Source organism: Columba livia, chromosome W (genome assembly GCF_036013475.1).
Source record: "Columba livia isolate bColLiv1 breed racing homer chromosome W, bColLiv1.pat.W.v2, whole genome shotgun sequence".
NCBI classification, from domain to species: domain Eukaryota; kingdom Metazoa; phylum Chordata; class Aves; order Columbiformes; family Columbidae; genus Columba; species Columba livia.
This window is the reverse complement of record NC_088641.1, coordinates 12,469,286-12,484,833: the sequence shown is the minus strand read 5'-3', so window position 1 is coordinate 12,484,833 and position 15,548 is coordinate 12,469,286.

Genomic DNA, 15,548 nt, shown 5'->3' with positions numbered 1-15,548 from the left:
ATATGCTTCAAATATTCATTTCAAATTCAAAGTCAGTATTTTTCATACTCCTTCCTTATATGGGCTTCTCTCTGATGTAATGAATAACACGAATAACATGAATAAATAAAAACAAATCTAAGACCTATGCCAAATACTCCCTTTCTGTACTAGTTAATGTATTCCAAGCATTCCCCAAGAGGCATGATTAACCTGTAGTCTTGTTATTTTCATTTTTATAAATTGGTTCCAGTTATTAACCTGATGCCATTAAGCCAAGGTCTCCCAAAATACAGGGTAGGATTATCAGCTCTCAATTGGTGGAAAAAAAAAGGAGATTTTAGGGTATGAATCAGCTCACCTATTTCACAGAATCACAGAATGTTAGGGATGGGAAGGGACCTCAAAAGATCATCTAGTCCAATCCCCCTGCCAGAGCAGGAACACCTAGATGAGGTTACACCACAGGAACGTGTCCAGGTGGGTTTTGAATGTCTCCAGAGAAGGAAACTCCACAACCTCCCTGGGCAGCCTGTTCGAGTGTTATGCCACCCTCACTGTGAAGAAGTTTCTTCCCATATTCAAGTGAAACCTCCTATGTTTCAGTTTGCACCCATTGCCCCTTGTCTTATCATTGGTTGTCACTGAGAAGAGCCTGGCTCCATCCTCCTGACACTCACCCTTTACATATTTAGAAACATTAATGAGGTCATCCCTTGTCGGGGATTGGCTCAAGGAGCACAGACATGAGTCCACCAAGCAACTGTACGAGCAGAGCCCATTTTAGTTGACATAAGTAGGCCTTAGTTAGCTTGTCTATTAGGCCGTGGGAAAGGGGGGAACGGAAAAGTACTAACTAAGGCAGGGTCAGGATATTTTTGAAGAGATAAGAGTCAGAATAATGTGGGATGCGCATAGCTAGCTAGGTGGAGTAAGTAAATGTGCTTAGCCTATTAGATAGAGACAAGTATGCATAATTATGGTATTTGGTATAAATGCACGCTATCTCGGGCAATAAAGTTGAAGTATGCTTTATCACTCATATTGGGTCGGCCGCATTTCTTCCTCCGTCCGCTCGGGTCTGGAACTCTGATGGGACTTTTCTCTGCAATTGGCGCCCGAACCGGCGATCCGAAGTGGCGGATAGAAGCAAAAGGCGCCGGGAGAGCAGCGACCGGCGGGCAAGAGCGACCGAACACTGTGCTGCGGTGTGTCGTCTCCGAAGCCTGAACCGACTGAAGTTCGCCAGTGCTGGGCTACAGGAAACAAGGGCTGCAAGAGGTCTCTTAATTTAGCAAGAGGTACCGTACTATAATGATGAATAACGGGGAAATAGATTAAAAATGATGAATAACGGAGAAATAGATAACAGAGAAACGGATTAAAAGTGATAGATAACAGAGAAACGGATTAAAAGTGATAGATAACAGAGAAACGGATTAAAAGTGATAAATAACGGAGAAACGGATTAAAAGTGATGAATAACGGAGAAACGGGTTAAAATGATGAATAACAGAGAAATGGATTTAGAAGTAGCCCTAGATTTATTACAAAGCTTTTTAGAAAAGCGGGGGGTTGATTATAGTTGCGTTAAACAGCTAGCTGGTCTAGTAGCAACGGGGAAAACTAAGGGGTGTTTTCAGGATCCTGATTTATTGTTTGATGAAGGAGAGTGGAGGAAATTGGGGGATATGTTGTGGGATATGGTCATAGACGAGGATAAAACAGCTAAGAAACTGATGAAACCGTGGAGGGAAGTAATTAATAATATTAAGCGTCATAAAGTGGAAAAGAATTTAGCCGCGGTAGCTTCACAGAAACTCGGCAAAATGGAGCCTTCCGCTCCGCCGATGGAAACGGGCATATCTGCGTTATCAGCGAAGAACCTTAAAAGACTATTAACTTGGTGCAGAGGCAATAGGTATCCTACTGACCTGTCAGGAGTTTTTCAAATAGAGACTTGGAAAAAGATGGGAACTGTGTTGTGGAAGGCAATTAGTCACCGCGAAAGATATATTCTCGGCCTTGTAACCATCTGGAAACTGATAAATACTACAGTGAAGCAATTAAAACCTGAAAAGACTGTTACGAGCATTAGTGACTCAAAACTTGAACTTTGGGTGAGAACAGCAAGTCCAGAGGATTGGTGTCAGACAACTTACTCAAAGAACCTGTGAAAGCTGAGAATGCTAAAGTCGTAAACACGTGTACTATCAGTTCTTTTACCAATTTTACCAATCTGCTTTTCCTGCATTTTAACCCTCTAACTTCCACAATAGAACAGAAGAAGTCACTGAAAATAGAACTGGACAACAGAACTGTGTGACAGATTAGATCAGCTAATAGCAAGTGAATCTGGCAGTCGGCAATGTGGTCATGATAATCGTGACGGGAAAGGGGATGCTCCTGGGGACTCAGGGTATAAAACTTAGAAGTTAAGGAAGCACTGGTTTTGGAATTGGCAGTAGAGAATGCTAAAGTTTGCTATCAACATGTTATTTGCGAGTTTTACAGTGCATATTATGTGCTCCTGTTTATTGCCTCTCTGAAAGTCAAACAGCTTGTCAGGAATGTGAGTTAATTGTTTTACTGGTTGTTGTTAGAATTGTTTCTTTGTGGTATAAGTGCACCGTAAAACTTTCTCTCCACTTTTCCCACTCACGCTGCAAGCAGCCCTGTGCTTTTCCGTGGGGTCAGAAATTACTGTTTTCAGTCGTGTTCATAAAAAATCGGTATTGGGAGGTGTTTCAAAACATAGGGAAGCACTTGGAAATATGAAAAAAGAAGATCTTGTAAAATATTGTAATTAATGTGAGGAATGTGACTATTGCTGAGCTACTTGAAATTGCATATAAAGTGTATTATGGCTGGAATGAAATGGGAAAACAAAAGAGCAAAATATCCCAGGCCTGTGTGCAGCTCATTGTAACTGAGAAGTTTCCCAGAGCCTCCTACTTCGTACCAGCCAGTATGCCAGCTGCGTGACCTTGGTTATATCTACACTGCACAGAAAGAAAAAACAACTGGAAAAACCTGGCTGCCCGCTTTTAAAGCAGTGAAAGGGGGGTTCTCTCTCCCCCCACTACAGCGATGTAATACTGAATGGAGCAGTCCGAGGGTGAAGTTTAAAGGCATCCTGAGCAGACCCGTAGTTCTAATGAAACTGGAAAATTAAACAAAAAATTTGTTGATAGACTTATCCTATGGTAATTAATTGTACGAGACTTCTTAGTAAATTCACCATGCTAGTTTTTGAGGACATGGGAGACAACGAAAGAAAGGCCGTTTTTTGAGACAAATGGAATGCCAGATTTGGAACAAAGTTTTAATACATGAATTCTTGTATTTGCCCAAAAGTCCTATACCTCTCTTGGGTCAGGATTTGTTAAGTAAATTGTAAGCTCAAATAACGTTTTCTGAGAATTCTGTTTAGTTGCATGTCCTACAAGAAGGTGCTTGGATGGTGCAGATCTGCTTGTGCAAGTGAGAAATCTTCAAGGAACTTAGCAGCCAATGTTTTTGATAAAGCAAATACTACACTGAGAAATCTGAAACAGGACTTCAATCCGGTAAGGGAAAACAATATCCAATAAATATGACAGCCAAAATGGAGTTAGAAACTTTGAGGCATGAATTTATGACAACTTTACAGGATGACTGCATTTGATTGGACTTACAGATTTGTCTGTGAAACAACCTGTGGCTATTGTGGGACAGTATGATGAGAATGCTAACAGACTAATATACCAATTGTCACTCTGATCAAGAAAATGCAGGGAATGAATTTAAGGCCATGATCCTTTTGTCATATATGTACCATTTGCTAAATTTAAGGAACCTCTGAATTTGATTTGCGATTTTGAGTACGTAGTCAAGATCCAACACACGTATCTGATTCTGAACTGTGTTTTTGTTTTGTTTTGTTTGTTTTGTTTTGTTTTTTAAACAAAAAGGGGAATTGTCAAAAGGATTGTATGTGATGAATCACTTGTATCTAAGTGGTACAGCCTAAATTTGCCCTGTGATGAAACACTTTGTAACTATGACCCAAAACCATGCTAAATCAGAAAGAACCTGCATTAGTTATGGTCAAATCACTAGTTAACGTTCAATGGAAAAGGCCACACCAATTGATAACCTGGGGGAGAGGTTATGCTTATGTTTTTACAGATCAAGAGCTGCAATGGTTGCCAGCACGAAACGTGAAACCTGTGTTATCTTCCTGACAATGATTGTTGCAGCTGCTGTGTTTTGGATGCCTGCACAGACAAAGACTAACATGTGGATTACTTTAGCCAACATGACTGACCATCTATATGCCTAACTACGATGTCTCTGGAAAAAACGTTCCACACATGCTTGGTTGGTGTCTTCCTTGATGACTACAGCAGCATCACACGACTGTTTCAAATAGTGGTTGATGCAGAGGCATTGCAACGAACTGTAATAATACTAACACGGCACTTTGGATTAATTGCCACCTGGAAGCAGACATCGAACCACAGGAACTGGAATTGATGGCATCTATGCCCATGGACACTTGTATCCAGCCGGTTTGTGAAAAGTGTCAGAACAGTACACAAGAACATGAATGGACAAAACTACAAAATGTTAATGCTACCCTTGGTGACTACAGAAATGAAACTCGACGGTGTAATGCTTCACAGAAGAATGCAAGGGATGTCATTGACAGCGACCCTAAAACCTCCTGTATGGTGTATTCTTGATCTGTGAAGACAGAGCCTGACCAGGAATTCCTTCTAACGCTGTTGGAGGACTGTGTATTTTGGGACTATTAACTCTCTTAACGTCCAATGTATCTATGATAATAGATCACAAAAGAGCAAGACGAGAAAAACACTTTTATGGATTTACAGAATAAGTCGAGATCCATCCACGAGGAGATTAAACAACTTACGGACCATTCACAGAAGATCAGAGAGGATGTGGGCCTCTTTGGCTTAGAGGGCCTCATGAACTGGTTTGGACTAGGAGGATGGGTAAAAGGGCTTTTGCAGAGTGCTCTGGCTCTCTTAATCATAGTAGTAGTTGCATTAATATGCTTGAGTTGTGCTATATCATGTATTAAGAAGATTTTAGAGCAGACACTTGGGCAGGCTCTGCTCATTAAAAAAAGAAAAAGGGGGAGATGTCGGGGATTGGCTCAAGGAGCACAGACATGAGTCCACCAAGCAACTGTACGAGCAGAGCCCATTTTAGTTGACATAAGTAGGCCTTAGTTAGCTTGTCTATTAGGCCGTGGGAAAGGGGGGAACGGAAAAGTACTAACTAAGGCAGGGTCAGGATATTTTTGAAGAGATAAGAGTCAGAAGAATGTGGGATGCGCATAGTTAGCTAAACCCAAGTAGGTGGAGTAAGTAAATGTGCTTAGCCTATTAGATAGAGACAAGTATGCATAATTATGGTATTTGGTATAAATGCACGCTATCTCGGGCAATAAAGTTGAAGTATGCTTTATCACTCATATTGGGTCGGCCGCATTTCTTCCTCCGTCCGCTCGGGTCTGGAACTCTGATGGGACTTTTCTCTGCAATCCCTCAGTCTCCTCCAAGCTAAAGAGACCCAGCTCCCTCAGCCTCTCCTCATACGGGAGATGCTCCACTCCCTTAATCATCTTCGTTGCTCTGCAGTGGACTGTCTCCAGCAGTTCCCTGTCCTTCTTGAACTGAGCGGCCCAGAACTAGACACAATATTCCAGATGCGGTCTCACCAGGGCAGAGTAGAGGGGGAGGAGAACCTCTCTTGACCTACTAACCACACCCCTTCTAATACACCCCAGGATGCCATTGGCCTTCTTGGCCACAAGGGCACAGTGCTGGCTCATGGTCATCCTGCTGTCCACCAGGACCCCCAGGTCCCTTTCCCCTACACTGCTCTCCAACTTACACTGGTACCTGGAGTTGTTCTTGCCCAGATGCAATGCTCTACACTTGCCCTTGTTAGATTTCATTAAATTTTTCCCCGCCCAACTCTCCAGCCTGTCCAGGTCTTGCTGGATGGCAGCACAGCCTTCTGGCGTGTCAGCCACTCCTCCCAATTTTGTGTCATCAGCAAACTTGCTGACATTGCACTCTATTCCCTCATTCAAGTCGCTGATGAATATATTGAATAGTACTGGTCCCATTACCAACCCTTGAGGGACTCCACTAGATACAGGCCTCCAACTAGACTCCACCCCACTGACCACAACTCTCTGGCTTCTCTCCTTCAGCCAGTTCCCAGTCCACCTCACTACCCAATGTGCCCAGACCACACTTCCTCAGTTTAGCAGTAAGGATGCTGTGGGAGACGGTGTCAAATGCTTTACTGAAGCCAAGGTAGACCACATCCGCCACTCTGCCATCATCTATCCACCTCGTTATGTCCTCATAAAAGGCTATGAGGTTGGTCAAGCATGACTTCCCCTTGGCGAAGCCATGTTGGCTGCCCCTAATGACCCTCTTATCCTTGATATGCCTTGAGATGGCACCAAGGATAAGTCGTTCCATCACTTTCCCAGGACTGGAGATGACCTCAGCCTGCTCTCTCCACCACCTCGCCTGGCTGGCCTCTCTTTCCTGAAAAGGACATAGCCATCCATGACCACATTCCAGTCATGTGAGCTGTCCCACCATGTCTCCGTAATTGCCACCAGATCATAATCTCCTGACGGAACACAGGTTTCTAACTCCTACTTATTCCCCATGCTGCGTGCATTGGTGTACAGGCATTTCAGGGAGTGAGCCAAGCACACTGATTTCACACTAAGGTGATGGGAGGCCTTCTGGTCTTCATCAGTTCTAGAGTGCTGCCCTGCTGGTGCAAGCCCGGCTACAACCCCATCCCCCTTCAAATCTAGTTTAAAGCTCTCCAAATGAGCCCTACTAATTCCTGTCCCAGCATTCTTTTACCCCTGTGAGATAAACCTTTCCCATGTATTACTGTCTGGACTGGTGTCTTATAAAGCCAGCCATTATCAAATATCCCAAAGTCCTGCCTGTAGCACCAGTCTCATAGCCAAGGAAAGAGACAACTACTTTAAGAGAAAATAAACTGTGCTCTAGGTATGTCTATTGTGACTCCTGTGACTGCAAAGGGAAGTTTTGACAGCTATTTCAGATGTACAACGTACATCTAGTCAAACGAAACCCATTCAGATGGTCTTACTGACATTATGATTTCTGTACAAATGTAAAGCCTGATTCTCTTGTTATTCAAGAAACGATCACTTCAGCAAAATGTTCCATCTACCTTTGCAGAATACTTTTTTAAGACATGGAAAATGTACAATCTAATTATTTCCTTTCTGTGGCTAACCCTGCAATCTCATTCCAGGACTAGTGTGGTTTTACTTGTACCTCTGCCTTAGGTGCTTTCACAGAACTCAGAAATATTTCATGAACACCCGAGAGTCTGCGATCCACAAGCTGAAAACCAAGCTTGGGGCTCTCAAGTCTCAGAGAAAATTATCAATCAAAAGTCCACCCTTCCTCTTTGATGGAAGGAGATTTGGGGAGAAGCAGATTAAGTCTAATATAAACTGTGAAACAGAAAGACAGCAAGTGTTTAGGGATAAAACTTATTACATCCCACAAATGGTTTTGAAAAATTTTGGAAATTAATAAATATTAGGTAGCGTATGTGTACTTCTAGAGAAAGAAATAGGAAGCAGGTAAAAACGACATGCAGAACTACTATATAAATCTGGGCCACATGCACAAACAGGTGAAGACAACCACTACCAGACTGAAAGAGGATCCAAAATTCAGACACAGGCTATGAAACCACAGCAATTGGCAACAAAAGTTATAATTAATTCACATTGACTATTCAGATTACTTTCTTTTTGTCCTGGTTTTGTTAAAAACAAGTTTCTCTTTTAGTGAATTTTCCTGTCAGCTAAAGCCTTCTTACTAACTGCACTTTCCCGAAAGCTGGATACATGTTTTAGTAGACATAGCAATGGAATGCAAGGTCGCTAATAAGGATGGATGTACATCCCGCGAGAGAAGCAACAAGGAGTAGTGAACTAAAACTGACCAACTAAATATTCCATCCCATTCACGTGATGCTTCATATGAAAGTGGAAGATCATGAGGATCTCGTCCCTTTTTCCTTATGGCCAACATTAGGAGAGGACCTTGCGAGTCGTCCCTGCAAACTGAGGCCTAGTGACAGACTGAAACCAGTTCCGGTTGGCTGCAGAGTCCAGTCCAGGACTTCCGGGTGCTGGCCCTGCATCTGCCGGAGCGGTTTCCGGGACTTTCAAGATTGGTTTTGTATATTTGGTATTATTTTCTCTATTTTATTAGTAGCATTTGTAAAACATTTTTAATTTTTTCCAGCTCTCTTCTCTCGGTCCTTCTTTCCCTTCCAATTGCCTGTCCTTAGTGGGAAGAGGGGAGGGGGGGGGGCTAAAGGGGGAGAGGGGGAGGAGAGGGGGTTAACAATACATCTGCCATGTTTTATTGTCACCCTGCAATCAAACCTTGACAGATAATTGGCGCCCAACATGGGGCCGAGAAAGTGTTAAAATTTGGCACTAAAAAGGGGAAATTTGGAGATTTTTGCCTTTCCTACTGCTCTGACGTACCTTTCAATTTTCTTGGCATGGTGCCAAGTCATAGAGTTGTGATACTCGTGGGTCTGTGTGCTTCGGATGTTATCTGGTAGTATTAAGGCAGAGTGAATTACATTGGTTTAAAGATGCTGTGGCATAAGTTGTATCAGCTACTTTCTACATTGTGTTCTGCTGTTCCCTACCTGTGTTGGGCATATTTTATGAATCAATGCACACATTTTATAACAACAGGAAACTGGACGATGGTTATGATTATACTGTGTGTTTTGGAACTGGTTTATTTCATTATACTTCAGCCGCTAATGAATTTCTACTCATTTCTGCTTTACCTTGAAAAACCTCTGAGAGAGATCAAAGAGCAGTACGGCTCTGTGTTTGCTAATTGGTCGAGTGAATCTTTAGAAAGGCTGAGTAACAATACTTTCACTTTTTCACTAGGACAGATAAAAAATGTTTTTGAGAGCTTAGAATATCCTTGGAGCTTTGATAGAACTATGATGGTGCTATCTGACTTGCTGAATGTGCTCGTGCTTGTGCTAGTGATAAGAGAAATGAGGTTAAATAGGAGGTTTGTGTCTCTTTTGAGTCCTGAGACTTGCATTGCGTCTGCTCAAGCGTCCGTAAAAATTGGTTGTTCTAAACGTAAAGCAGCCAATGTGCCCCCCCCCCGTAAAACTCAGAAAGTGCAGCTTCAGAAACTGTTAAGGCGGTTACAGCTTCTACGGAGAGCCAGTCTGCCAAGGTCACTGCCTCCCTGATTGCAGATGCTGTTACTTCTCCAGCCTCAAAGGCTAACAAGGCCCCTCCCTCCTCACACACTGGGCACTGTTGCTGTTGTAACCATAACAACCACTGTGATTATGCCAATGCCAGTGACAGTCATTCAGACTCTGGAAATAAATCAAAATATGGTAAGCCCATATCAGCATCAGTTGCCAGTTGTAAGAAAGCCACAAGAAAGACTACTTGTGCTGCAGCTGATGGCAAAGGGCCAGCAGATGATGGTACAGGGCCATCATCAACCCAAGGGGCATCCTCATCAGTGCAGGGAGGAGATGAAGTGACCACCACTCAATCCTTTTCTCCAGGTGAGCTGGGAGATATGCAAAAAGACTTTAGTTGTCATGAAGGTGAGAACGTTGTAACATGGCTGCTCTGATGATGAGATAATAGAGCTGGAACTATAGAACTAGAAGGTGGGGAAGCCAGGCAGCTGGGATCTCTGTCAAAGGATTCCACCCTTAATCGGGCAATTTCAAGAGAGCACAATGCCACCACCCTCTGGACCCGACTCCTGACAGCTATGAAAGAAAGGTTTCCCTACAAGGAAGATTGCATATCCACACTAGGGAAATGGAATACTATGGAGAGAGTTATCCAGTTCCTGAGAGAATTAGCTGTGCGAGAGGATCATCTATTTTGGACCAAACAATCCACAGGGGACAGACACAGATAGAATCAATTGTACACGACCTATGTGGAGCAGATTTGTACAAAGCACACCACCTGCATATGCTAGGTAATTGGCATCAATGGTCTGGACACCAGGAGCACAAACCATTTCTGTCACAGTTGGGCAGCTTCGGGAATTTGAGGACAGCCTTGCTGGCTTTCTACGGGCTTGTGTCTCAGCTGTGGAGAAACTGTGTGAGAAATCTGATGACCGGTTTGAAAAGCTGTTGCACGAAATCAAAGCACTCAGAGAAGCCACGTACCATTCATGACCTGTACGAACCTATGTTTCAGTGTCGAGGGTTTAGATTGCGGGGTGACAATAAAACCCTGCCAGATGTATTGTTAACCTTCTCTCCCCCCCCACTTCCCCCTTTTGCCCCTCCCTTTCCCCCCTTCCCACTAAGGACAGGCGATCGGGAGGAAAAGAAGGACAGAGAGAAGAGAGTTGGAAAAATTAAAAATGTTTTACTAATGCTACTAATAAGAATAGAGAAAATAATACAAAATATACAAAACTAATCTTGAAAGTACCAGCAACTGCAGAGCCGGCACCCGAAGTCCTGGATTGGACTCTGCAGCCAACCGGAGCTGTATTCAATCTCCCACTAGGCCACAGTTCGCAGGGACAACTAGCAAGGTCCTCTCCTAATGTCGGCCATAAGCAGAAGGGAAAAGAAGGAAAAGGGACGAGATCCTCATGATCTCCCACTTTTATATGAAGTATTCACGTGAATGGAATGTTATAAACCGTTGGTCAGTTTCCTGGTCACTTGTTTCTCGTTGCCCCTCCAGCGCGATGTGAATCTCTCCTTATCAATAAGTTAGCATTCCACTGCTATGTTTACCAAACATCTGGTTCTCCAGGAAAACGCAGCTAATATGAAGGCTTTAGCTGACAGGCAAATTCACTAAAAAAATAAACTTGTTTTTTAACAAAACCAGGACATTCAGCTATGAGGAGAAGGCATTTCCAATCTCAAGAGACAGGATGGAGGCAGTCCACAAAAAGGGGTTCACTGTGGTTCTTCCTACATGAGCAGGGAGAAAACATGAATAAGTGGCATGGAAGACCTACCTCAGAACTTCAGGAACGAGTACGTGAGATAAAAGGAAAAACTCCTAGGAAAATGGCTGCTCCAGTTTACAGAAGAGGCGGAATAGATTCTGATCCTCCTGAAGGAACCTCTAATTCACACCCAGAGAATGTGCAAAACAGAAATTAGAGGTGCCCTGCCTCCAACCAGGTAGAGGAAAGGGATAACAGAGTTTATTGGACTGTACAAATATGATGGCCTGGTACAACACACCCCCAGGAGTACAAAGCTTTAGTGGACACTGATGCTCAGTGCATGATAATTCCTTCAAACTATAAAGGAACGCAATCCATCAATATTGTTGGAGTGACTGGGGGATCCCAGGAACTGACTGTTGTAGAGGCTAAAATGAGCCTAACTGGGAAAAACTGGCAAAAGTATCCCATTGTGAGTGACCCAGATGCTCCATGCATCCTTGGCATAGACTACCTCAGGAGAGGGTATTTTAAGGACCCAAAAAGGTATAGGTGGGCATTTGGCATAGCAGCTGTGGACACTGAGAATATTGAACAGCTGTCTGATTTGCCTGGTCTTTCCGATGACCCTTCTGTTGTAGGACTGCTGATGGTGGATGATCAGCAGGTGCCAATTGCTACCACGCATGGCTGTGTCTGCATACCATACATACATGTTTACTAAATCATGAAAAAAATAATTATAACTCCGGAAGACTACTCAGATGATAAATTATTCTGCAAGGAGATTATAAAATAAGTGAAATGTAGTACTAAATAGTTGTGGGAACGGCAAGACGTGCAGTTCCAGCTAAAGGGCCTTGGACAGGTTATACACAAGTATGTTTTTTATGAGTGTTAGGAGTGATAGCTCAGGCTAGTGAGAATGATATCACGGGTCGGAAAACCGCCCCCATATGTTTGATGTGTGAATGTTGGGCCTGGGCGTATGAATGAGTGGGTCGGAACGGTGCCCACAAGATATCCATGGGAACATGACTGAAAACAGTCACAACATGAGTGTGGTGTTTTTGGAATAATAATTATTGAAAAAAACCCATTCTTTCTAACCTCTTAGTTCAGGCCCATATCTGTAAACCTATAAATTGAAAACTGTTAATAAAAGTCAGCTCAGCCTGGCTCAGCTCTGCTTGGCTCTGCCTAGCTCTGCTGTCGCTGTTAACAAGTACTCTGTGCCTGCATCTCTGTCTGTGTCTGTATGCGTCGTTCCTCATCACCGCAAATGGTGCCCCATGTGAGTGTCTGACCCCTGTGAGGCTCTTCATAGAGCAGCGTGTGTGTGGCGGCGATCATGCAATCCGACAGGTGAGTAAATTTTTGTGGCCACACAATCCCTGGGTGTAACAGGGACGAGCAGTCCTCGAATGAGTGAGCTGTGGGATTGTATTAGTAATGGGACAAGCTGCTTCCCCTCTACGTAAACTATAGCTGTGAGTTTTACAGTATGTATTACATGCTTCTGTGTATTGCCCTTCCGAAAATCCAGCATGTTGTCAGGAATGTGAGTTGTTTAATTGGTTGTTATTACAGTTGTTTCTTTGTGGTATTGTTTGTGTAAGTGTGCTGTAAGCCTTCTCCCTCCTTCCCCTGCTCGCACTGCAAGCGGCTCTGTGCTTCCCTCTCCTCCCCTCCTCTTGTCATGGTTTCTACTTACGAGATAGGGTTGGGAGCATCTGTTTTCAACCGTGTTCCTAAAAAATCAGTATCGGGAGGTGTTTTAAAACATAGGAAAGCACTTGGAAATATGAGGAAGGAGGATCTTGTGAAATATTGTAATCAGTGGTAGATGCTGTACAAGTTAGATTAATGGGAAAAGCGACCAGAGAATAGAACCTTGAAGTATAATACCTTGTTGCAATTAATGTTGTTTTTAAAGCAAGAAGAGCGAGACAAAAATAAATGTCTACAAGAGATCATTAAATCATTGCAGACAGTTTTACAGACGGAATGGTTTGAACTTGAACAAGCTGAGTAAGAATTAACTGATAAAACACAAGTCACAGAAAACTTATAGAACACTCTGCGAGATGCTTTTCATTATTAACCTGTTTTCTTTGAGTGCATTTGTTTAAACATATTACAGTTTTATAAGTCTTTGCCTGTTATGTGGTACAGTAAGTTCACAGACTGCTAAATCATGAGAATCCATTGACCGAAAGTGTACATTTTGTGAGGATACGGAAGACCATGAGTAATTTAGTTCTTTACTGTGTGAATGTGATTATAAGATTTTGTGTGTGATAGCTGTTTCTTTCTAGCATGCTAGCTTTATTCCAGCATCCAGACTTGCACAACTCTGTGATAGGCTGTGTCTCATCTTGGTGTACTAAATTTGGCTCTTTTGTATGCACACCGGATAAAGAATCCTGTTTTTGGGATAACAGTTGTAGCACCCCAGATGAGATGCTAATAAAAGCCTTGCCCTGTGGAGGGGTTGCTGTTAGATGGAGATTTGTTACTGAACCAGCCAGGAATTTCAAGGCCAACTCAAAGGCTGAAAACAGGACCTGCTGTGTTAGAGAAGCAACTCTAAAATAACAAGGCCTCAACGTGATGTAAATCAACGGACCTATCAGCAGTGAGACTTCAGCGCATTGACAGCTCATGAACATAGATGATATCCAGTCAGTGAATGCATGATTGGAGCGTGGACGCGTGGTCAGATAATAGTTGCATATATAAGGAGGCTTGTTTCTGTAATAAATGGCTCTAGCGTGATTCACATTGAATCGGAGTGCAGAGTCCTTTATTCACTCCAACATTGCCCAGTCCAGCTTACTAAAACACAGCGAGGGGTGGGTGCTGATTGGGCTCCAGCACACACTGATGTATTTTGTCAGGGAGACCCAGCAGTACCTCTACCTGTCTGAGCAATAAGTGGCCCAAAGGTGCAATGCTAAAATCAAGATATTGTCTTGAATAAGTGTAGTTGTGATCCATTTGCATATTTGAACTTGGTATTTGGTTTTCATATCTGAGCTCAGTATTTTAGTTTGCATATTTATATTTGGTACCAAAAGAATTCTATTTGGGGAGATAATTAGAAAATGGGAACCGGTTCCACTACTAAAGTACCACCTTGCTCCCCCTTAGGATGCATCCTTACACATTAGAGTAACTTTGTGGGGGAATCCTCCAATAAAAGAAAGTTTGATACAATATTGTATTCAATTGTGGCTTGAATGTGGGATTCTGGGTTATAGTACTGTATTGCAGTTGGTGGTGTTCTGCAGAACTTTGGAAAAAATGGGATGAAGCACAGTACTGTATGTTAATTTGCTTTTCTTGTAATCTGATGATTTGGAGACCAGAAAATAATTTAAGTTGTTAAAGTCTGATTCACATGGAATTTATGTGCTAGTTGGAGATATGGAAAAGAAAACTAAATGCTGTGCTGGATGTGAACTTGGAAGAGGTTGTATTTAAAAGCTGCTAGAATATGAACTGATTTGGATCTAGGAAAATGAAAAGAATAGATTACTGTTTAATATGCTGTAAGAAATTGAAAAAGTAAATGGGGCTGAGGAATGTAACTATTGCTCATCTAATTGGAATTGCATATAAAGTGTATTATGGCTGGAATGAAATGGAAAAATAAAAAAGCAAAATATCCCAGGCCTGTGCTGTACAGCTTGAACATAAATTTCAGGCCTGTGTCAAGTTGCAAGATAAACTCAGCTCATTGTAACGGAGGAGTCTGCCAGGGCCTGGCAGCTCCCACTTGGTACTAGTGATTATGCCACCTGCGTGCCCTTGCCTGTATCTAAACTGCAACGAGAAGAGAAAGAAAAAAATAAAATTAAAAAAAAATGGCTTCCTACTGCTAAAGCGGTGAAAGGGGGGCTTTATTCTCACCTTGCCACAGCAATATTGCTGCTGGAGAACTCTAATACTGAATGAAGGAGTCTGAGGGTGAAATTTAAAGGCATCCCCAGCAGATCTGTAGTTCTAATGAAGCTGGGAAATTAAATAAAAAATCTTGTAATAGACTTATTCTGTAGTAACTAGTTGTAAGAGACTTCTTAGTAAATTCACTGTGCTAGTTCTTGAGGTCATAGGAAAGAAAAAAAAGAAAGGCCGTTTTTTGAAATCAATGGAATACAAAATTTGGAACAAAGTTTTAACAGATAAATTCTTGTATTTGCCAGAAAGCCCTATACCTCTCTTGGGTCAAGATTCGTTAAGTAAATTGTAAGCTCAAATAACATTTTCTGAGAATTCTGGTTACTTGCATGTCCCATAAGAAGATGCTTGGAAGATACAGATCTGCTTGCTGCAAGTGAGAAATCTCCAAGGAAATTTTGGATGCTGTATTTCCACTAGTATGGGCAGTCGAAGTATCAGTAAAGCAAACACTACACTGATAGAACTGAAACAGGACTTCGATCTGGTAAGGGAAAACAAAATCCAATAAACATGAAAGCTAAAATGTGGTAGGGATTTGCTACGGCAATGGCACATTAC